Below are 25,506 nucleotides of genomic sequence, written 5' to 3' on the forward strand. Positions count from 1 at the left end.
GCCAATGTGATCTTTACAAGGCTATGAGGTTCTGGTGTTAAAACATTATGGTTGAGAACATTCAGAGGAGTGCAGCACAGGTGGGAAATGAAAGAGGGTGTGAGCTATGGGATGTCCTTGTCTTGTGAACAGCAAAAACTGAATCATCTCAATTTTGACATTTTCCCAATGAATGAAATCAGAAGACAAAGGAAGTTATATCTGAATGTGAACATGGCTCACAGGTTTTCCTTGGATGAGCACCGTGACATCCATTATCTTATTTGATCTTCCCAGTAATCTCTAGAGATGGTGGCATTATGCCTATTTTGCAGATGAGAAAATTGAGGAACAGAGAAGGGATTTGACCTGTTCAGAGTCAGGCTGATCATTTTGATGGTACCATGTCTAAAACCCAGATCTCTCAGCTAGAAGTTCCGAAGCCCCATTGTACTAAGGCTTCTCCCATCCTTCCCACGTGTCACCAGCAGTCCCAACTATACACCAGCACCCTCTCTTCCTTATTTAGTCCTTTCTCCTGCTTGCCCCAGCCTTGCAGAGGCTGCTGGGTTGGTCTCCACAGTCACTCTTGTAGGATAGTAAGCTCGACGGGTCAGGTTTTCACTATCTCTGAGGCAGGGTATTGGTGAGAGGTTGGGGTTGTATAGGCCTGGAGCGTGTCTGCTCGTTTAAGAAGTGATGGGAGAGGCAGCTAAACCTGTTTCTCTTCTTTCAGGCAGATGCCTCAAGCCAGCCTCAATGAAAGATGGAAAATGGGAATGGAAAAAGGTGAGCTCTCCTGGAGATAGTTTCTGCTTCTCTCCCCACCCCCATGCCTTCTTTCAGAGAATGAGAAGTGGATATATTTTATTTCTGAGCTCTTACTTGTTCTATTGTAGTTCATGGGGACTGAGTTGTGTGGGAAAACCCTGGGGATTCTGGGACTGGGGAGAATCGGGAGAGAAGTGGCCACCAGGATGCAGTGCTTTAGGATGAAGGTAAGATGCCTACCTTGGGGAAAAAGGAAAGGGGGAGGAATCAAGCATTTATTAGGTTCCTACTGTGCGCCAGGCTCTGTGCTAAGGGCTTTATTTGACTAAGCTTTTACTAAGGGCTTTGGGGCTCTCACTCTTCTGTCTTCTCCCTCCTTCTTCTCTCTTCTTTCTTAGCACAGAATACCTCCCTAGCTCCTGCTTCTTCCTCCTCTGGAGTCCCCAAGTCTCCCTTATTTGGGTTTAGGAAGAGGAGAAATCTTCCCCATTGCTCAACCATTTGGGATTTCGGTGGTTAGTCTACTGGTCATGTGCTTGTGGCCCTGAATCATCCTTTTTTTCTTCCCACCCGCTTGCCTGATTGCACAAGAGAAAAACCATCAAAGCTCATCGGGCAGTTTGCAGGCCCCTCTTAAGTGGGCTCTTTTACATGATTTTTAAATGCTTGGGCTGGCTCCTAAGTCAAAGCAAATTTGTTTGTTTTCTGGATGGCCTTAGAAGTCCAAGTCAATGATCTTATGAGCCTACTATTTGTTAGATCCTTGTAAAATTGCTGGGGTACCTCATACTTGGAGACATACTAATGAGCGTCTCTAGTGAGGCTACCTTCTACTTTTGTTGACATCTTCTTAGGAGACTTGCACACTCTCTTCATTCATTCTTCTGCATCCCTCTTTGTAGACTACAGGTGAAGAAAATTGGTTTAGCAGGAGCATCTATCACTGTACCCATAGTACAGGTGAAGAAACTGAGGTACTGAATGTCTTTCTTGTTTTTTTTTAAATTGATTTATTTTTAGTTTCAACATTTACTGCCATAAGCTTTTTATTTATTTATTTATTTTTGAATTAATTTCTTTATTTTTAGTTTTCAGCATTCACTTCCATAAGCTTTTGTGTTTTAAATTTTCTCCCCCTCCCTCCTCACCTCCCTCCCCAAGACAGCATGCAATCTGATATAGGCTGTACATATACATTCCTGTTAAACATATTTTCACACTGTCGTGTTGTAAAGAAGAATTAAAACCAATAGGAGGAACCACAAGAAAGAAGAAACAAAACAAAACAGAAGAAAAAAATAGCACGTAGTATGCTTCGATCTGCATTCAGATTCATTAGTTCTTTCTCTGGATATAGATAGCATTTTCCATCATGAGACTTTTGGAGATGTCTTGGATCCTTGCATGGCTGAGAAGAACTAAGTCTATCAAAGTTAGTCATTGCACAATGTGGCTGTTACTGTGTAGAACATTCTCCTGGTCCTGCTCCACTTCACTCAGCGTCAGTCCATACATGTCTTTCCAGGTTTTTCTGAAGTCTGCCTGCTCATCATTTCTTACAGCACAATAGCATTCCATTACATTCCTATGCCACAACTTGTTCAGTCATTCCCCAATTGTTGGGCATCCCCTCAATTTCCAATTCTTTACCAGCACAGAAAGAGCTGCTATAAATATTTTTGTACATATGGATCCTTTTCACATTTTTATGATCTCTTTGGGACACAGCCCTAGAAGTTCTGTTGTTGGGTCAAAGGGTGGATCTCTTTCTTGTGAGGACACAGCAGGTCATAGGGCAGAGCTGGAACTCACACCCAAGCTCCCTGTCCTGCACTTTAAACTCCAGATCTTGGAGAGGTTACTTTTTGGTCTTTTTTTTTTTTTGGCTAACCCAAAAGAAATTTGCAGAGGAAACATAATGAGATTCAGAGGAGTAAGGGTTCACCTGTTATTCTTGCTGATCTCAGACAGCATCATTGTTCCTTAGCTGAGCACTCTGAGGGGTCGGGGGAAGAAAGTATTCTTGGCATGAGGATGGCAGCTGAGACACTGGAGAAGGGCTAACCTCTTCCCCTCATCAGCTTCTACACAAACCTGTAAGCTAGATCCTTTCCTGTCCCTTACTTTGTCTCTCTGCTCTTCAAAGAATTTTCTAACCCTTCCTCAGTGATTTCCTGGTGGGTGCAGGGCATCACTTTTGTGCTGGGTTGTGCATGGGGCTCTCACCCCAGGGATCCTGATGGATTCAGGAACATGCCATCCTAGGTGCCAGGGGTAGGGTTGCTTTCACAACCAAGTTGTGAAATTCCCACCATTTGTCTTTGGCACACACCTGCTCCCCTTTCAAGGGCCTCTCTTTAGTCCTGCAGGTCTGACCTGCCCAAGGTCACCCAGCTTTTCCTATGGAAGAAGTCACTCAGCTCTTTTACTGGTAAAGCTGAGGCTAGATGTTGGCTCTTCTGACCCTGGATCAGTATTCTACCTCCCACATCGCATGACTTCTTCCTGGCCATCTCCAAAGGAATGGATGGGCCTGTGCTCTTTGTAGGAGGAAAGACTAGATGAATGGCTATGAATTACATCTTTTCTCTCCCTAATTGTCTGGAATTGTAGGAATGGGGGATAAAGTGAGAACATGGAATAGTATATTTTTTTTTTATCATTTTTTTAAAAACTTTGGGTTACAAATTTTCTCCCTTCCTCCCTCCCCACCCACCGTCATTGAAAAGGCAAGCAACTCAATACAGGTTATACATGTGTAGTCATGCAAAACACTTCCATAGTTGTCATATTGTGAAAAACTAAGTATATTTCCCTTCATCCTATCCCACCCCCCCATTTATTCTATTCTCTCTTTTGACCCTGTCCCTCCTCAGAAGTGTTTGCTTTTGATTATCCCCTCCTCCAATCTGCCCTCCCCTCTATCGTCTCCCGGCTCTCTTGTCCCCACCCCCCCTTATTTTCCTGTAGGGTAAGATAGATTTCCATTCCCAATTCTGTATGTTATTCCCTCCTTAAGCCAAATCCTATGAGAATAGGATTCACTCATTATCTCTCACCTTCCCCCATTTCCACTCCACTATAAAAGCCTTATCTTGTCTGTTTCATGTGAGATAATTTACCTTGTTCTACCTCTCCCTTTCTCCTTTCTCCCGGTATAATCCTCTCTCACCCCTTAATTTTATTTTCCAGATATCACTCCTTCATCTTCAACTCACCCTGTGCCCTCTATCTATCTATCTATCTATCTATCTATCTATCTATCTATCTATCCATCTATCTATCTATCTATATCTATATATCTACATATACATACATGTAATTTTTTCCCTCCCACTACCCTAATACTGACAAAGGACTCATGAGTTATAAATATCATGTTTCCATGCAGGAATGTAAACAGTTCAACCTTAATAAGTCTCTTATGATTTCTTTTTCTGGTTTACCTCTTCCATGTTTCACTTGAGTCCTGTTTTTGAAGGTCAAATTTTCTATTCATCTCTGGTCTTTTCCACAGGAATGCTTGAAAGTTCCCTATTTCACTGAACGACCATTTTTTCCCCTGAAGGATTATACTCAGTTTTTCTGGGTAGGTGATTCTTGGTTGTAATTCTATCTCCTTTGCCCTCCAGAATATTATAATCCATGCCCTCTGGTCCCTTAACATAGAAGCTGCTAAATCTTATGTTATCCTGATTGTGTTTCCACAGTACCTGAATTGTTTCTTTCTGGCTGCTTGCAATATTTTCTCCTTGACCTGGGAACTCTGGAATTTGGCTACAATATTCCTAGGAGCTTTCCTTTGGGGGTCTCTTTCAGGAGATAATCAGTGGATTCTTTCCATTTCTATTTTGCCCTCTGGTTCTAAAATATCAGGGCAGTTTTCCTTGATAATTTCTTGAAAGATGATGTCTAGGCTCCTTTTTTGATCATGGCTTTCAGATAGTCCAATAATTTTTAAATTCTCTCTCCTGGATCTATTTTCCAGGTCAGTTGTTTTTCCAATGAAATAGTTCACATTCTCTTCAATTTTTTCATTCTTTTGGATTAATTTTATAGTGTCTTGATTTCTCATAAAGTCACTAGCTTCCAATTGCTCCATTCTGATTTTTAAGTAAGTATTTTCTTCAGTAAGCTTTTGGACTTCCTTTTCCATTTGGCCAATTTTAGTTTTTAGGGCATTCTTCTCCTCATTGGCTTTTTGGACCTCTTTTGCCATTTGGGTGAGGCTATTTTTTAAGGTGTTATTTTCTTCAGTATTTTTTTGGTCTCCTTTAGCAAGCTGTTGACTTGTTTTTTGTGATTTTCTTGCATCACTCTCAGTTTTTCCTCTACTTCTTTTACTTGCATCTCAAAATCCTTTTTGAGTTCTTCCATGGTCTGAGACCAATTCATATTTTTCTTGGAGGCTTTGGATGTAGAAGCTTTGACTTTGTTGTCTTCTTCTGGTTGTATGTTTTGATCTTCTTTGTCACCAAAGTAAGATTCTATAGTCTTATCCCAGCCAATTACTTGAGTTATAAACTCTTTGTTAAGATAGGGGTTTGTTTCCAGTGTGGAGAATGTACTGTCCCAAGCTCTGGGGATTTTGTGCAGATGTTTTCAGATATACTTCTAGGGACTTGTACATTTTCAGTTCTTCCAAGGTGCTATGATCAAGGGCAAGGTGTTTACTCCTTTCCTGGCCTGTGCTCTGGTCTATGAGTGACCACAAGCACTCTTTTCTGTCTTGGAACTGTGAGGAGGGTTTCCTCTCCACAGCCACTACAAACGGTCTTCCTTGCCCCAGGATCACCACCCAGAACTGTGACCCAAATCCAAGTACAGGCAAAGCAAGAGAATCCTGCACCAGCAGAGAGATCCCTGCAATCCCCCTCTGATCAACCACTCAATTCCCTCTCAGTCTATGGGTCAGAAGTTCAGGAGGTAGTCACCGCCCCGCGGGCCAGGATTGGAGACTGGGGCTGAGACCACCATGCTTCTCTCTGTCACCACAGACACAGACTTTTCCCACCGACCTTCCAAGTTGTTGTTGACGTTCGTGGGTTGAGAGCTCTGGAAACTGCCACAGCTGCCCACAATTCAGTCGTCTGAGGCCTGCTACAGGTTCACTGAGGCCTGCCCACACAAACTGCGCTCCTCTCCCCACCTTTCTGATCAACCATCCAGGCTGTGTTGGACTGGAAATTTGTTTCACTCTGTCTTTTTGTGGGTTCTGCTGCTTTAGAATTTGTTTAGAGCCATTTTTATAGGTATTTGGAGGGGTTTAGGGGAGCATTCTGAACTTCTGAGAACAGGGTTTAGAAGTTGAAATCCAATGTTACTACCTTGACCTTAGTTTCTGCCATATTGGTATAGACAAATGAGGTTCAGTAAGGAAATGACGTTTGTTTGGACAGGTTGTCCAGGCAAGGTAGTGACATCTTATTCACAGTAATCACTCTTTCATCCCAAGGCAATCTATAACTCTCTAAGGCAGAAGATAAGTCTCCTTGCCTAAATAATTGGAAGCCAGATAGTCAAGGAATCCATCACAGTGACTGCCTCCTTCAAGGCCAAGGGTTACAGCAGTAACCACAATAACTGGGAACTCATGGCTTCTCTTTCCATGGCCAGCTCATGGGTTTTTTCCCCTTTCCTGGGAGAAATTGTAGGCGTGAAATTGATGTTAGCATCACTGCCTTCCTTCTTTGGAAGTTGGAGTGGGGATTCCCTGCCAGGGCTGACTCATTCTGTCATCTGCTATCCCCATACTTGGTGGGAGTCTTAATCTGTGCCCCATTCTTGCTTCCCTGGCTTGAAACTGCCTGAAAATTTCTCTAGTGTTTTAATGTTTCAATGCCCTTTATAAATGTTATCTCATTTGGTCCTCATGATGACCTTGTGAAATAGATGTTACTGTCATCTCATTTTACAAATAAGGAAACTAAGGCTGAAAAAGGTTAAGTGTCTTGTGTAGGGTCACGCAGCTAGTCCGAAGTAGGATTCCAACTTGGGTCTTCAACAACTATGCCACTGCTTATCAACCAATCAACAAATATTTACTTAGCACCTACTGTATGACAGACACTGTGTTAGGTGATGGGGAGTACAAAAAGAAAGATGAAATGGTCCCTGCCCTCAAGGGGCTTACATGTTAACTGATAATTAATATATCTTTGACAGCTAAGTTGTGACCCTTCCTAAAGTATTTGCTTTTTTAAGAGGGACCCTTTAAAGCAGGGGTTCTGAATCTTTTTTTTTTTTATTTTTGGCTTTTTGGTGAGGCAATTGGGGTTAAGTGACTTGCCCAGGGTCACATAGCTAGTAAGTATCATGTGTCTGAGGCCAGATTTGAAGTCAGGTCCTCCTGACTCGAAGGTCAGGGCTCTATCCACTGTGCCACCTAGCTACCCCCTGAATCTTTTTCTGTGTTATGGACCCCTTTGGCATACTGGTAAATGCTATGGACCACTACTCAGAATCATGTTTTTAAGTGAATAAAATTATAAAAATATGAGGGAAACCAGTTATATTGAAATAGTTATCAAAATATTAAAAACAGTTCATGGACCCCAGGTTAAGGACCTCTGCTTAAAGTCACAGAGGTTATAGAAAAGGGAAATGCTTGGGTTCATATGTGGGAGATGGTAGGTGCCATTGACTTCCTCCTTGGAATTTTTTGAAATTTTGGCCATTGGTTTTTGCTGAGGGGTGTAGCCAGACTGCTTCTCACTCCGTCAGCTTCTAGGTATTGGATCCTGGATCTCCTCTTTCCCCTAGCCATGAGTGAGTGAATAAATGAAGATTTGGCATAGCCCCTCTGAAAGGCTGCCAACCCCCAGTGCAGCTTCCATGTGGCACCAATGAGGCTGTAGCATTTTTCAGCTCCGTTGGTTGCTTGGAGTTTCCATCACAGAATTATTCTGTCTTTGGGATCAACATTAATCTTCCCACTTGAAGTCTTTTAGTGGGAACTGATGCTGCGGATGACAGGCTGTGGTCTCTTGGGGTATAAAATGAGGGAGTTAGTGTGGTCCCTCTCTGTCAATCTCTATTTCTTTCTGTCTTTCAGCTTTCTTCTTAATCCTCAAGAAGTCATGCCTTTTTCTTTTTTTCTTTTTTTCTTTTTGGTGAGGCAATCAGAGTTAAGTGATTTGCCCAGGGTCATACAACTACTAAGTGTTAGGTGTCTGAGGCTGGATTTGAACTCAGGTCCTCCTGACTCCAGGGCCAGTACTCTATTCACTGTACCACCTTGCTGCCCCTAGCTTAATCTAAGTCATTGCTGCTTCCAGTTAAGGTCCCATCTCCCTGGGTAATTCTGTAGATAATATTTCTCCCGAGCATCATCTCTGTGTGTTCATCTTACTTTGTCTACCTTTACAGACTTAATACACGTTACTCCTCTTTACACACTTAGTGGATCAGTCAGACTTGCCCAGTTGCTATCCTTCACCCATTCTTCTCTCTGTGCCTTACCCAGGCTGTCCTCCATGCTTAAAATACACTCCCTTCTCCTCTCTGCCTTTTAGAATCCCTAGCTTCCTCCAAAGCCTAGCTTCATTGGCATATTTTGCCTCTGAATACTAGTGCCTTCCCTGCTTTGCCCCAAATTACCTTGATTTATCTTGGTTTTGTTTGGAGCTCTGAGTTCATTGAACCCTTTGGTGAGGAAGCACCTTTTACCAATACAGATTGATAACTGCTCTGCAACAAACACACATAGACAAACAAAACCAATCCCAGTATTGGTCATATCCAAAATAAAAAGAGATGCCTTGATCTATACTCTAAGTCCTTTGACTGTCTATCTGGTGGTGTCATCATGAGTCCTATGGAATTGTACTTGGACACCATGTTGGTCAGAGTTCCCAAGTCTTTCAAATTTGTTGAAATTTACAATGGTATTGTTAATTGTGTAAACTGTTCTAGTTCTACTCACTTCACTCTGCATCAGTTCATACAAGTCTTCCCAAGTTTCTCTGAAACCATCACCAACATTCTTAACCTTCTTCTTCTTCTTCTTCTTCTTCTTCTTCTTCTTCTTCTTCTTCTTCTTCTTCTTCTTTTTTTGATGAGGCAATTTGGGTTAAGTGACTTGCCCAGAGTCACACAACTAGTGAGTGTTATGTGTCTGAGTCTGAATTTGAACTCAGGTTCTCCTCACTTCAGGACTGGTGCTTTTTTTTTTTTTTTTTAACTTTCTTTTTGGGCATCACCAATATTCTTACAGCACGATAATATTACATGCTGTAACTCGTTCAGACATTCTTAATCGACGGGAATCCGCTTGATTTCTAATTCTTTGCCACCACAGAAAGAGCTGCTACAAATATTTTTGTACGTATAGGTCCTTTTCCCTTTTTTAATCTTTGTACATTTTCATCTACTTAGAGAATATGGACAACTTGAGGGCACGTACACCTTGGTTTTTTCCTTAACCCCATTGCCTACCACTCTGTTTTATTCATCAATGGGGTCCAGATTTGTCTGTGCATGCTTAAGAGCTGTTTCTCACCGTGTATCCTTCACCACACCTTCCTTCGGCTTAGTGACACTGGTGAGCTCTGCTTTGATTTCATCAGTTTTGTGTCACTTTGGTCCCTGAATCACTCAGTCTCTCCATTATCAGACTGTTGGGATACAACCCCATCATCCCTCCTGGGGTCTCAGCATCCTTTGGTGTTCGGCAGCTGCCCCTGGAGCAGGTGTGGCCCATCTGTGACTTCCTCACAGTGCATACACCTCTCCTACCTTCCACAACAGGTAGGCAGGAATGTGTACTCCTTTTTGGGTTGGGTATTGGCTACTGCAGGCTGTCTTTAGCCACACCAGTGTCTATAGCAAACAGGAAGACTTAGAAAGTTACCAGGTTAAATGGGGAGATTCTCCAAATCAGAGCCTTGTGGATATGCTCAGAGAGACAAGTAATATCAGACTTCCAGATTGCAGTTCTTTGGGCCTCCTAAGGCCTTGAGATTTGGCCTTAAGGTCTGGCAGGTCATCATGAAGCTTTGACACAGACACCAAGGAGTGCATGGACATTCCCAAAAGGAAAGTCCACGGTTAGACCAAAGTATCACAACCAGGACATTTTCTCTCTCGCCTGTCCATCCCCTCAATGTGAACATTTGCACTGCAGAAATAGCCAAACTATGAATAAGGAATTGAGTTATTTTTTTTGTTGTTATTGTTGATTGTATAGACTTATGAAGTGATGGAGAAAATGTTAGTAATGCGGATTACACTTGAAAGTGTGTCATAGGTACTCTTATTTTTTTCTAAAGAGTTGGTTGTAAAACATTTACCAGCACACCCTAACCTAGATCTCATAGTGTGATAGATTATTTATAGCTTGAAAGAGACCACTGAGTGCAGCTTTCATTTTACAGATGAGGAAACTGAGATATAAAACATATCCCTTGTTTCCCAGGTTCTTATAATTTAATTGTGAACATGAGACATAGATACAAAAAAAAAATAGAAATCAAAAGAAAGGTACTAAATGCTCAGGTTAACAAAGCACTTTACAAATATTTTCTCATTTCATACTCCTAGCAACTCTGGAAAGTAGGTGTTATTATTATCCCCATTTTACAGAGGGGTAAATTGAGGCTGAGAAAGGTTAAGTGAGTTTGCTCATATACCTAGTAAGTGTTTGGGGCAGGATTCAAAACCAGGCCTTCCTGACATCTACTCTGTTCTTTACACCTTTGCACATGGGCTTCCAGCCCAGATCCAGAGTGGATCACTTCTGATCCATGATGGTTTGGGTCATAGAGGGAATAGAGTAAGGATGGTAGGCTTATTATTCAGTCAGGGGGACAGAGATATAGATTCATGGTGAATAGCACCAGAGAAAACCTGGGTTGAGCAACAGAAGGGTCTTGATGAGAAGGTGGGGACAGGGAAAGCAGCCTGGCCCGTGGGAAAACTCCTCCCTCTTTCCCAGGTTTGCTGAGTGACAATGCCTTTACCCAGTGCAAGAAGGAGGTCTGTGTGGTGAGCTGTGCCCAGGGAGGGATTGTGGATGAGGGAGCCCTGCTGTGTGCCCTGCAGTAAAGCCAGCACGGTGGGGCCACCCTGGATGTGTTCACAGAAGTGAGTTGTGGGCTGAGTGTTGCTTGAGAGCTGCTGTTGTTGGACCAACAGCATTTCAGGAGGAGTCCAATTTTTTATACTATGGCATTGCTCCCTGTGATTCCATTCCACAAAGAGCAAAGTGGACAGTCTAGTGGGAAAGATGGAGACCAGTGAGTTCTTTTTCTCCAAAGATCAGAGTAAAAAAAAATAAGAAAAAGAAATAGCCAAAAAAAAAGTTAACTAAAAACCAAGGTAGTATGTGATGAGACAAGAGTGTCCCAGACATTCAGGGCTAAGGACATTCAGAGGAGGAAGCATTTCAGGAAAGAGATTTTGGTTATATTTGTGAAGTCCTTTACAAACTTTAACGTGTTACAGAAATGACCAAAATGATGGAAACAACAAAGTCTCCAGGAAAGATCTCTGCTACACGCACTTCACTCTGGGGATGTTTTCTGGCTCTGTGGGCAGTACATCTGTGATTGCGGTGGGTACAACCAGATGCTTCTCTCAGGCAGGCCACTCAGCTGTAGTTCTTGCTCTGTGCTACACCTCAAGCTGTGTTTTGATGGAAATGGCTTTTCTGGGTAGGAGCCCCCTAGAGGCCTGGCCCTGGTGAACCACGAGAAGGTCATCAGCAGCTCCCACTTGGGCGCCAGCACCAAGGAAGCCCAGAGCCGGTGCGGGGAAGAAATCGCCATTTGGTTTGTGGACATGGTGAAGGGGAGGTCTTTGTCTGGGGCTGTAAATATAACCTTGGCTGGGGAAGTGGAGATGAGAGGGGAGGGGAATGGAGAGGTAGGAGAACAAAAGAGTCTGAGTTTAGAAGCAGCAGGGGGAGGAGAGATGGGGGCAGTGAGAGAGACAGGCAGAAGTGGGGCCAGTGCCCAGTCTAGGGTTTGGGGTAACAGAAACACCTTCCCAAACTTTGGGTTGCTGTCTGGCCACTGAAAGTGGAGAGTGTCTCTTTCCTTGAGTTGGGGTCATGGATTGGGAGGTGTGGTGTGCGGGGGCTGGAAGGAGGCAGTGGCAGGCACAGAGTGAGTGCCATTTCCCAGGGCCTGATAGTTCTCTATGATGGACTCAGCCTCTGATGCTGTGCCTCTCTCAGGTCAGAAGCCTGTGGCTTGGGTGACCCTTGTTTGGCTGGAAATTTCATGGCTTGCAAGTGAGGGGAGCTAACTCCAGGAATATTGAATCCTCTCTGTTTTATTCTATTCACACAAGTACTTCTTGGCCTTGAAAACAAGGTGGGGAGAGGGGGTGGAGACTGGGGGAAGGGGGAGACTTGTTGAGAAGGGGGAATGGGAGAGCTCATTGTCAGCCACTACTATGTTTATGTGGGATGGGGGGAATATCCCTGCCCTCAGAGAGTTTACAGTCTGGCGGGGATGGGGCAGATGAGACACAGGCACGAACAATGTATGGAACACCAGGCTTGGCATATAAAGTGTAATTAATAAATGTTGATTGATTGCTAAAGGCCACTGTAAGGAAGTAGAGTCTAGGAATTCAACTTCCCAGCTGGTTCTCCTCAGGAAGCTGTAATTTTGACTGATGGCTTCAGTTGAAATGACCTGATCCCTTGTATTAAAGGGAACATTTTGAAAAGAGAATAAGGGATTTTCGTTGAAGGGGCCATGTGGGAGTTTGCTGCTGGTCAGACCCAAGATTCCATTTTGTTCTGTCCTCAGCAAATCTTGCCATCCTCTTATTCCAGGGGAGCCAAGGCTTGGATGAGGGAGCTTCTGTGGGGGTAGAAAAGGGTTTTCTTCTTCTCATGAATGTCGTGACCTAAGCTTTAGCCTCACAAGGGCTCCCTTTGACCCATCACCTCGATTCCTTTAAAGTTGCTGCTAAGGAACAGATCAAAGAGGGAGTCGCTGGTACAGTGGAAAGAGCCTTAGCTCTGGTTCTTGGGTTCACATTCTGCCTTGCATGCTACTCTGTGGCCCTGGTCAAGTCATTTAGCCTTCCCGTGCCTCAGTTTCCCCATCTGTAAAATAATATCCTCTCAGCCTGTGATCCCATCTGACCACAGCTGGTGACTGGATGCCTGCCAAGAAGTCCTTCTGAGTCGGGGGCTTATTATTCCCACTTTTCTGTGATGGGTCTGTCTCCCATCTAGAATAACAAGTAGTCATCTCTCATCTTGGATACTAGCTAGCATTTAAATAGCATGTTAAGATTTGCCAAGAGTTTTGCGCACTTATCTCATTTCATCCTCCCAGCAGCCCTGTGAGATAGGTGCTGTTATTAACATTCCGACTTTATAGATGAGGAAAATGAGGCACAGAGATATTTGTTTTGAAGAGACTTGGCCAGAGTCACCCAGCTCAATAAGTGTTTGAGGTAGGTTTTGGACTTGGGTCATTTTGACTTCAAATGCACTACCTACCTGCATCTACAGAGAATGATGATGATGATAATAACTAACACTTATATAGTGCTTACTATGTTCCAGGCACTGTATTAAACATTTTAGAGTGATTATCTTACTTATTCATAGTGCTGTAATAATGATAATGATTCCCATTTTACAGATAAGGAAACTGAGACAAACATAGGTTAAATGACTTGCCCAGGGTCACATAACTAGTATGTGTCTCAAACTTGATTTGAACTTAGGTCTTCTTGAGTCCAGGCCTGGCACTCTTATCCACTGCACATGTAACTAACTGCCTCTATTGAGGAGGCCGTGACTGGAGACTTGAGCTTTGGCGGGTTGTATTCCTAACTTGTCAGTGCCCACCCTCAGCATTGTTTCCCTCTTCTCTCTGCAGGTGAATGCCCAGGCCCTCAGTGCCTCCTTTTCCCCCAGTACCAAGCCCTGGATTGGTCTGGCAGAAGCTCTGGGCACATTGATTCGAGCCTGGGCTGGGTCACCCAGAGGAACCACCCAAGTAGGGCACAGGGTGAGCCCACGCTCCGCTTAGTTTATAGCAAGTAAAGAAACTGGGGCCACAGTAAAGGAGGAGGGGAGGGAAAACGCCAATTCTTGGTGTCTGTTCCAGGTATCGTCTGTGCCCCTCGCCCCAAAAAATCTCCCATGTAAAAATTGTGGCTTAGAACAGATAGGTTAGGGAACGTCTCTGCTTTATGGAAGAGCTCCTGTGAGTTCCTCTAATTAGGATGTCAGTCTTGAGGGAAATCTCTAATGAAGTGCCACAGGGTTTTTCTCTGTGGCCTTTTTTTTGGGGGGGGGGTAGGTAATGGGATTAAGTGACTTGCCCAGGGTCACACAGCTAGTAAGTGTCAAGTGTCTGAGGCCAGATTTGAACTCAGGTCCTCCTGACTCCAGGGCCGGCGCTCTATCCACTGCACCACACAGCTGCTCCTGTGGCCTTGTTACGTTCAACATATTGATGACTTGTTGAAGACATTGATGATTTGCTTATCAGGTCCTACTGAGGTAGGTGGTTAGTAACGAGTGATGGTAGCTGAATTGGAGAGGCAGGTTGGCTGCAGGGAGATGGGTTTATTGCTAAGGGCAACTCTGGAGGACTGTCTCCCATGGCACAGGATGGTTCCCTAGGGGCAAAGAGAACCCTCACTGCTGAATTCCTTAATGTGTTCATGTACTGATGTCCATGGTTCTGAAATTGCAATAAGACCCATTATAGACCCAAGGTGTGGAGCCTCAGTCCCTGAGCATTCAGAGAAATGGAGAGGGCTCAGCCCTTTCTCAAGGACCAGAGCAAGGAATTTGTAACATCTAAGAAGAGGAACTAATTTTTTTCCTCTCCGGGAATCACCTAGCCAGATGATAAAGTATAACAAGAGATAAGGGCTTCTAGAGTAATTGGACATTGTTTCAGCTCAATGCTGTAATAGGTAGAGTAAGGGTTCCTGGAGTCAAGAAGACCTGACCTCAAATCAGCCTCAGACACTGCCTAGCTGTGTGACCCTGGGTGAGTCACTTAACAATGCTCTTTGCCTCACTTTCCTTAACTCGAAAATGGGAAGAAATATAGCACCTACCTCTCAGGATTGTTGTGAGGATTGGATAAGATAATATTTATAAAGTGATTGATGCAGTACTCAGGATGTAATAGTTTTTTTTAAACAAATACTCTCTTCCCTTCCTCCCCTTTCCCTCTAAATTTACATAGTTCAGTGAGGGGAGGTAACCAGCCTCTCCAAAGGAACAGAACTGTGGCTAAGTATTGAACCCCAGTCTGGTATGTGGAAGGCAGAGAATTATAGATGGAACCCAATGGTGTGGGAGTCAAAATCCCCATGGCCTCTTTTTTTTTTAAATTTTAGACTTAAATACTAAAACTTAAATACACAATACAAAAAAAAAGAAACATATAAACTTAAATCTTAAAACTTAAATACAAAATAAGGAAAGAAAAAAAAGCATTGTCATGTGTACAGCAGAACATAAGAGAGGATTCAAAATATACGGCACTAGATTTCCATTTCAAGAAAGCCTACGTAGTAAATGCTATGCATTGTATTGAGAACTGTCCATCTTTTTGTCTGCTTTTTGCTAAGTTTTCTTTTTTTCTCTCATATGCACTTTTTACTTTGTTCTTTTTCCCCCTCCCCTCCCAGGCTACCATTAAGAACAGATGTATTTATATGTATGTGTATATATCTATATTCATAGATAGATATATACATACACATATATAGATATATACACACAAATATATACACATACATATATCCTTACATACATACACTTACTTACATGTACATATACTTAGATATCTATAATCATACTCATATTTAGACATGTACATTCATACTCATCAATGTAGGACTACTATACTTATTTGTCCTCTGTTTCTCTGAGAGTGGGACCTCTTTTCTTCTGGAGAGTGGAGGAAAAGGGCAACCAATAAGACAGTGAATGTGAACTTTCAGAAGCTGGAGGGAAGTTTTAAAAACCTTGAGATGTTGGTTCCTGTTGTTTGTGTTTCAGAAGCAGCTGAGCAGAACCATTCCTTTGATACGAATACTGCTGCTACTGAAATGGACTCTTTAAATAACAATAATGACAAGGACAAGAGCTAACATTTTATGTAGGGCATTTGGGTTTGCAAAGCGCTTTACAATTATTAGTTCATCTGACCCTCAACAACTCAGTGAGGTAGATGCTATTATTAACCTTGTTTTACAGATGAAAAAATGAGACAAATGGAGGTTAAGTGACTTGTCCAGGGTGACACAGCTAGGGTTTAAGCTGGATTTTAGCAGGATTTAGGATTTAAACAGGATTTAAACTCAGGTCTTCCTGACTCCCAAATCTAGCACTTTATCCAATACTCTAAACTGTCTAAAATATTTAATATCTCTGTGATTTCACAAGCAGAGAAGGACAAAGGCTGGGCTTCAGGGTTAAGGTGGGCTTGCTTCTGGGGAATTGTTGAATGGACTTTATAGTGGGGAACCTGGACCTGGCTTTGGTGGTGACACAGTAATTGGTTATATTACCCATCAAGAAACTATGAAATGAAATAAACTTGTTGTGGGTAACCTTGGGCAGCATTTGTCTCCAGTGGCCTCCATGTGACACATAGGAGAGGGATTGAGTAGCAGGGGTCATGCCTGAAAGACAGGCATGGAAGTCTTTGTGACTTGTTTGTATCTTTTGGGGAAGGAGGCATTGCATCCAGTGGAGGAGGGGCTCTGAGATATGACTAGGATTGATTTGAGTGGTGCTGGGTGGCAATGAACCTTTAGAATTTGTTAGCACCAACAGAGGGCAGCAGCCATCTACCTGGCTTCTGCAAGGACTGCTTATAAAGGAAGCCTGATTCCAGCTGGGAAGAACACAGTCCTTGAACTTCCCCTCTCCCTCAGAAAACACCTGGGGAGTCCACGTAAGGTAGGAGTGAGTGGACTGATGCACCTGGTCTTCATGTTGGGAAAGAATGGAGGATCACAGGGATCACTGGGCTAATAGGCTTCAAAGTTTTTTTCATGATGTACCTCTCTCACTAAAACATATTTGAGCATCTCTTACATACTTGCATATATGCACACATACATGCATACATGTGTGGAAAGGATGTTTAAATATATGTACATATATAATAAGAATATATGCATATAGCCTTATGTATATTATAGAATGTAATTTTATAATAATTGTTATAAAATCTATACAAAACCTAATATTTTAAGTTATTTACTTTAAAATTGTATTATTTATTTTTAATATTCTTTTTTTTTGTTTTGTTTTTTTGGGTTTTTTTTTCAGTTGGGCAATAGGGGTTAAGTGACTTGCCCAGAGTCACACAGCTAGTGAGTGTTATGTGTCTGAGGCCAGATTTGAACTCAGGTCCTCCTGAATCCAGGGCTGGTGCTCTATCCACTGCCCCACCTAGCTGCCCCTATTTTTAACATTCTTTAAAAAAAACATTTTTTTGGGGTTTCAAAGTCTCTCCTTTTCTCTAGCTCCTCCCCTACTTACCAAGAAGGCAAGTAGCATAGTATCAGTTATCCATGTGAAATCATACAAAACTTTTCCATGTTAGCCATGTCACACATACAAAAGCAAGAAAAATAAAGCGAGAAAATTATACTTCAATTTGCACAAAAATAAATATTTTTAAAAAGGTGAGTTGAAGATTAAAAAAAAAGGAATTGAACCCAAGACTTAGTAGAAAGCCACTGAAGCTGACTGAATGGGAAAGAGATGTTGTCAGACCTGGGCTTTGGCAGCTGGGTGAAGGATAGAATGGAGTAAGCAGAGACTTGAGTTAAGGGGATTGATTAGCAAGGCAATACATTTGTTCAGAAGAGAGGTGACGTGAATCTCAATATTAATAAGGGAACTTATTAATGAATACTAATTAATTTTTATACTAATTAATATTAATTAATACTAAGGTAAAAATCTAGGTACGTTGTATCTGTGGTATATTCTGATCTACCGAATTTAGTAATACAAATCTACTCATGCCATTCTCTGAGGAAGAAAAAGATCTTCTCTGATTCTGTATTGCTTTTTAATTAAAATTTCAATTCCTTTTCCCAGCATTCAGAGTTCTCCCTAACTTGATGTTCAAGGCCTTCTAACCCTTAGCACTTTGTTGAACAAGTCTCAAATGAATGTAGGGTAATGCTATATAGAACAGCTTCAGTTTTTGTCCCGACCGCTTATTAGACTAACTTTCACGAAGGCAGAGACTGTCAATTTTACATAAATTTGTCATTGTCCAAGAGCCTAGCACAGTTTTCTGTACACAGTTTGATATTCATAAATGTTTGTTGAATTAACGATTGTAGGGGTAGGTGATATTCTTGACAGTGGTGCTGATGTGGTGAATTCCTTTCTATCTATGCAGTTTAAGGACCATCTAACCCACTGGGGGGTTAGAAAGTTCTCCTGAGCCAAAATGTGCCTCATGGTCATTTCAGCCCTCTGGTTCTACTCTGGAATCTACACAGAAAAATTCTAATTTAATTCCCTTTCCATATAGCAATCCTCTAATATTTGTATGTTGCCCCTGAGTCTTCTTTTACCCTGGCTTTGCATCTTGATGGCTCTTCAGGGAGAGCCAGGAGCCTGGCCAGTGGGGTGATCTAATGACCAGTCTTCTCCCAGGCTCTTAAAAGGCCAGTGGCTTGTCAGGTTCAGAGCCTGACTGATTGGTCATCAGGGCAGAACCAAAGCCAGCAGCAGCACCCTGACAGGTTTCATGATTCTCAGATTACTTTTTGGAGAATGGGAAAGGAGATCATGAGTTTTGTGGCTTAGACCAGGATTTATTCTTTTCTCCAGGATTGGTCTTGAAATTTTAGGAGGAAGAGGAGAAACCCTTGTCTTGAACAAGGTGATGTTGGAAAGTGTAGGGAGTAGCAGAGCCTCTAGTCTGGGCTTCCAGTTGTTTGGCAAGGGGTTGCTCCTTCTCAGAGGTTGACACTCATCAGAACAACATCAGATGTACTCGGACCGCAGCAAAGTGTACAGAGCTCTGCCCTGCAGCCCCGCTCCACAGCAGTGCAGTGGCAGCCTTGTACTGTGGCTTTATCTTTTAGCAGCTTAGAACTTGGTGATGCTCTGGGGTGTGCTCTCTCCTCTGGGGCACCTCCTCCCTCTCTCCCATGTCCTGGTTAACTGCCCCTTGCCCCCAGTGCAGAAATTCCTGGTTACGGCTCTGGCACAAAGTTTTTTCCTTGCCTCATATTTTCATTGGGTGACAGCTGCCATTGGCCTAAGATGCACACCCAATTTAAGAGACAGCAGTTTTACCTCCTTCCCTCTCTCTGTCTTTAGGACCATCCCTGAAGAGTGTAGGGAACTCTCTGAGCCCTGCAGTTATCGTTGGCCTGCTGAAGGAAACAGCCACGGGGCAGACGTAAACTTGATGAATGCGGCCCTCTTAATGCAAGAGGCTGGACTCAATGTATGCTATTCCTTCTTGGAGGGTTTGGTCTCCTACCTTCCCATATTCCGCCTTTCTCAGTTTTGAGACGTACCACTGCATTCATGATAGCTACACATTGCAATAATGCTTTCATATATCCATGGGGCTCATTTCATCCTCTGAGGGAAGAAAGGTAGGTCAGTAGGGTTTATCCCTTTTTTACAGAGGAGGAAACTGAGAATCACGGTGGCTAAATGGCTTAGCATGATATAGCGAGTCAGTGAGGCTGGACCCCCAAGCAATACGCCTTCTCATGCTCCATGTTGTTTCCCTGGGAGCTTACAGATTTGAAAGTGGATAATCCATACCACCTTTGCTCTCCATCCAGGCAAAGGACAGTCTGAAAGTTTTCACTGAAACACCACCTTTAGAGGAGGTGGTGACTGGCAGGAAACATCAGGAAGAGGAGGGGGCTTATTAGCCTCTTCCTTTCTAGTCCTGCTGCTCCAGATTACACGGGCTCATCAGTTGAACTGCCCTCCACAGGGACACCCGCTTGGGGCTTGGCCAGTATAATTTTTATTTTGACCTCAGGTCCCTTTCCCTTCTCATGCCAGAAGAGGACCAGCAGAGGATATAATCTGAATTTGGAGCTGCTGGTGCCAGTGAAAACCCCCTCCCAACTCCTCCTCAGGCCAAAACATTTCCTTCCTGTCTCCTTTGTCTCCTCTGGTTGAAAAGCTAACCTCTCTCTTGCCTCTGATGGGATAATTGTCCTGGGCCTAGGTGTGGTGGAAACTTCCACTTCTTCCCTTTCTCCTATGGCCCTGGGGCTTGAAGACGCCTAAGACAAGACTCTGTGTGCTCACCTTTCCCAAGCCTCATTTTGCTTCTTGCTCTTAGGCAACATTTCCCACCATTTTCCCATTTAAGGATGCTGTTGTACATTCTAACTAGATTTCACCAGCATGAAAATATAGACAGAGAGGAGGGAGGGAATGGTAGCAGGAGGAGCTGGGTGTGGTGGGACTTGTTCCAGCTTGTTTTCTGCATTTTCTGGGCTAACATCAATATTATTTAGCCTGGATATTCCTCTACGGAGCTCTTGGCCAATCATTCCCCTCTCTAGGGCCTCTAGATCCTGAGAATTCTGGAGTTGTGGATTGAATGTTGAAATAGTATGCAGAAGGCCTAATTCTGTATTCTTTTTCTGACCTTTGCCATATAGGTCATTGCCACACATAATCCAGCCTCCCCTCTGGATCATCGCAGTAGTGGGGGTAGCCTACTGACCGTCTCCCTGGCAGGTGCAGTGGGTTTGGTCCAAGGCACCACTCCTGTCCTATAATACTCAATGGTGCCGTTGTCAGACCAGAAGTGCCTCTCTGCTGGGACCTCCCCTTGCTATTCTACAGGGCCCCGTCTTCTGACCCAGGGCTCCTGCCTACCATGATTGGTAAGAGGAGGAGCCATTGCTTGCCCAATTATTCCTCGCCCACTGGCCCACAGGGCCATCTGCACTAGGAGGTTGGAGGGGGCCTTTCTTGTGAAGGATAAATAAAGTAACTTGGAGTCTTCTTCTCACCTTATGAGTGTGCTTCCTCATTTCTTCTCCCTCCTTCCTTGCCTCATATAGGTAGAAGCCCTCTTAGGGCTGATGTAAGTGAAGGGAATCATTTAAGTTCCATCTTCCTCATTTCACATCAGCTTCTTTGGAAGCCCGACTCTTTCCACACCAAGTGCCTCTCCTCCCCAGGCCAATGAAGTTTCTTGTTTCTCTTTCCCAGGGCTCTCAGCAAAGGCAGGGGCACAGCTGCTATCCTACCAGACCTCTGACTTGCTGGATAGGGAATCCTGGCATGTGATGGGCATCTCTTTATCACTCCCCCATCTTGATGCATGGAGGCAGTATGTGACAGATGCCTTCCAGTTCACCTTTTAACCTGCTCACCTCTACCATTGTATTTGGGTTCTTCTGAAGCAACCTGGCAAGGAGATAAGCTCAGAGGAATGGTGGGGGCCAATCTCATGAGTTGGGATGTTTTCCCTGGGCCCTGATAGTGGTTTCCATTATTACTCCCAAATGTGGTCTTCATGGGGCAGCTAGATGGCACAGTGGATGGAGCTCTGGCCTTGGAGTTGGGAGGACCTGAGTTTAAATCCAGCCTCATACCCTTGACACTTACTAGCTGTGTGACCCTGGGCAAGTCACTTAACCCTGATTGCCTCACCAAAAAGCAAAACGAACAGACAAAAAAACCAAAACAAAACAAAATGTGGCCTTTGCAGTAGTTTGAAAATAGTCATCAAATAAATTGTTAGAGGTTAGCCCTGTGTCCTTGTGCTTCCCCAACATTGGAAAGGGTCATAGGGTCTGAGTTAGAGCTGGAAGGGATGGTCGTCTAGTTCAACACCCTTCTATATTCAAAAAGAAACAGGCCAAGAGAGGTGAAGTGGGTTGTCCAAGGTTCCATAGATAGTAAATGGTGGAACCTGGATTTGAAATCAGGACTTCTGATTACAAATCCTCTTTCCTTTGAATCAGCAGTGAGGGAACAGTCTTGGCTTGGCAGGAGGGTGGAGGAAAGGTAGCTGGAGATTTGGATGAGATTCATCTTGCTGCCTCACCATTCTTTATTGTGTTCTAGAGCAAAGGCTCTTAACCATCTTTGTCATGAACCCCTTTCACAGCCCTAGGTTGGAGACCTGTGAACCCCTTCCCCAAATCATGTCTATGTATTTATGTTGCTTCTCCTGACTTCTCCTTCTATCCCCGTTCCCTCCCTCCTTCTCCCATTAGTGAGTTTCTCCCTGAATCTCCATTTTGGAGAAGGACCCATGCTAGTCAGCCATCATTATGTGGACTCTGACACCATGCCTTTGTGAGTACCCTTCACCCATTTTCAGCTCCCTTTTATGTATTGTCTTCCTCCATCAGAATATAAGCTCCTTGAGGGTAGGCCTTGGCTTTACTTTTATTTATATCCCAAGTGCTCAGCACAGTGCCTAGCAAGTACTAAGTGCTTAATAAATGCTTGTTGCTTGCTTGATTAATTGCATAAAATACATAGGATTACAAAGGAAACCAATTATATTGAAATAAAGCTGTCCTCCTTTTTCTCACCCATGTTTGCAAGACTCCCTGAAATCCATAGGCCCCTAAGAGGTCCATGGACTTAAGGTTAAGAACCACTCCTCTAGTGCCATTATGTTTTAAAGGGAATGAACCTTCACAGATATTTTCCCTTGGTACTCCCCATCTGGGAACAGAACAATGCAAAATTTTTTTTCTCAACATTATAGGAATATCACATAATAGCTTTATGTAAAGAACTTTTGAAATGAAGAGAATGGGAGAAGGGAGATGGAGAAAGTCCCACAATTGTATTGAGTAGATACATCACAAATTGATGTCATGTATCTTATCCAACTGGGCCCTCACTGAAACAAGCCAGTCCTTTTATTCCTCCCTAAGGGCTGGAGAAGTCAATGGTAGACTACTCCAGTATCTTCCCCAAGAAAAGCCCAAATGAGGTCACCAAGAGTTGGATACGACTGAAATGACTGAATAGATGATCCTTGGCCTTACTCCCCACAGAAGCTATTTCTAACCTTCTCTACGTATCCATTATTAAGGTTTGTACTCTCAATTTCTCTTCCTCCCCACTCCCCCATAGTGATAATGGCTTTGCCCCAACCTATCCACATTCACCTGGCCTGTGTGCTTTCCATATACTGGACTGAGTCAATTAGCCAGTCACTCAACAAGCATTTAGTTATTTAGTTATTTGCCATGCACTGTGATAAATACAGGGAATACAAAAAAAAAGGCAAGAAAGTCAAGGAGCTCACCTTCTAACAGGCTTGGGGGCTGGAGGGGGACAACAAGGAAACTGGACATTCTATATACATGTGCATACTACATCCATGGAAACTACATACTACATATTAGAATTGGGGGAGGATGAGGACAGGCCCCTTGCAGAAGGTTGGATTCAAGCAGAGTCTGGAAGGAAGCCAGGGAAGCGGGGAGATGGAGTTAAGGAGAGAGCATTTTAGGCATGGCAGGCAGTCAGAACAAGGATGCGGGCAGGAGATGGAGATACCTGTTAAGGCCAGTGTTGCTGGACTGAAGAGTACATAGAGGGGAGAAGGGTGCAAGGAGGCTCAAAAGGTAGGAAGCCAAATAGAGGTTTTTATATTTGGTCCTGGAGGTAATAGGGAGCCATTGGAGTTTATTGAAGGGGGTGGGGTGCATGGCATGGTCAGAGCTGCTCTTCAGCTGAGTGGAAGATGGACTGGAGGCGGGGGAGACGGGAAGCAGGAAGACCTATTAGAAGACTGCTGTAATACAAATAAATATCCCCATCCTTTGACCCAGATATTCCGCCACTAGGCTTGTATGCCAGGGAGGCCACTGATACCAGGAAAGTCTTTGTAACAAAATATTCGTAGCAGCACTTTTTGTGGTAGCAAAGAATGGGGAACAAATTGTAGTTCATGAATATACTGGAGTAGTCCTTCACTGAAAGGAAGGATGAATGTGATGAATACAGAAAAGAGCCTCAGATTGGTGAGATGATTTTGCCTGGGGCACTGATCTAATCATTCCTCCCAATTATCTCAGACTCCCCCCCCCCCCAACTCAGAATGGCAGGACACCTTACATGAGGGCAGGGAATGATGGTGAGGGAGGCTATTCTGAGTATTTGTTGTTCATTTGCTTCGGTAGTGTCCTACTCTTTGTGACCCTATTTGGGGTTTTCTTGGTAAAGATACTGGAGGGGTTTGCCATGTCCTTCTGCAGCTCATTTACAGATAAGGAAACTGAGGCAAACAGGGTTAAGTGACTTGCCCAGGGTCACACAGCTAGGAAGTGTCTGAGGTCACATTTGAACTCAGGTCCTCTTGACTCCAGGGCTGGTGCTCTCTCCACTATACCACCTAGCTGTCTCAATTCTGAGCATACCTACTTCTTATGCTTTGGACACTGGTGTTCAAAAGAGATTTGTGGCTGGTAATGAGGTCTTACTTAAGTACCTCATTAAAATATTTTCACCAGACACCGGTCAGAATGGAGTACGTGTAAAACAAAACACCTGTGCTCTCTCTCCTAAGGTTGTTCACAAGGCCTCTCCCGTACCAGTTTAAGATAATAATAGCCAGGGGCAGCTAGGTAGCAAAGTGGATAGAGCACTGGCCCTGGAGTCAGGAGGACCTGAATTCAAATTCGACCTCAGACACATAATACTTCCTAGCTGTGTGACTCTGGGCAAGTCACTTAACCCCAATTGCCTCATTAAAAAAAAAAAAAAGATAATAGCCAACATTTGTGTAGAGCTCTTTCAGGCTTGCAAAGTGCTTTACACACATTAACTGATGTGATCCTTACCACTCTCTAAGGTAGGCAGTGCTGCTGTTATTCTTATTTGACAGATGAGGAAACTGAGGTAGACGAGGTTAAATGGCTTGCCCAGGGTCATACAATTACTAAGTGGGAGGCAGAATTTGGCTCCAAGTGTAACATGCTACCAGTGAGGCAAAAATCTGACTTGGGATATTTTACAAGGTCAGGTGAAGGGAAGCTCCCATTGCAAAAAGGGTTGAAGGGCAATCATATTCATGGTTTGTGGCATCTGGAAACCAAGTGTGCATTGGCCCTGCCATAGAAACAATTACAGAGTTGGAAGGAAATTGGGAGGCCATGTAGGCCAATGTGAAATTGTAAGGGAATTCCCTCCAAATCATCCCCAACAAATGGTCATACATTATCTGCTTGACTATCTTCCGCGACAGGGAGCTCACTACATTCCAAGGCAGACTATACTGCTTTTGGATTGATTTAGGTGATAGGAAGTTTTCCCTTTTTGCCAAGCTAAGTCTTAGGTTTCATAACTTCTTCTGGTGCCGAGCAAATAACTCTACTTTCACATGATGGCCCTTTGAATATTTTAAGGCCAGGTTCCCTTCTGTTCCAAATCCACATACTTATGTTATCATCCATCTCTCTCCAGGGCGGGGTGGGGGGGTGTGGTTCCCAAGGGTATGTTAAGGGGTCAAATAAGAAGTCCCCTTGTGTGTTATATTGGTCTGGTTAATATGCTTTGTGTATTTATGATGAGTATGGAAGAATGGAAATGTTAAAAATAACTGAAGAAGTAACAAAAGACTAATTTCTAGCCAGTGTGAGATTTCGGAATTTTTTTTCCCATTACCTTGATTTACGAAATTGTACTGTTTGTTATCAGCAGCCCACGGCCATGCCATGAGCCCATTTCAGAGAATATTTGGACTCACTGAACTTCTCTTTGGATCACTCAGGACCACTCTCTGACTTTGACTTCTAGAAGGTTCCTGGGATAAG

At 43.5% G+C, this 25,506-nt stretch overlaps 1 pseudogene; it reads left to right on the top strand.

Moving 5' to 3' along the window:
• Window positions 1-738: 738 nt before the first annotated feature.
• Window positions 739-21,084, top strand: LOC114046441 (annotated as a pseudogene).
• Window positions 21,085-25,506: the final 4,422 nt, after the last annotated feature.

Source organism: Vombatus ursinus, unplaced genomic scaffold (assembly GCF_900497805.2).
Source record: "Vombatus ursinus unplaced genomic scaffold, bare-nosed wombat genome assembly UNPS02014782.1, whole genome shotgun sequence".
Classification (NCBI taxonomy): domain Eukaryota; kingdom Metazoa; phylum Chordata; class Mammalia; order Diprotodontia; family Vombatidae; genus Vombatus; species Vombatus ursinus.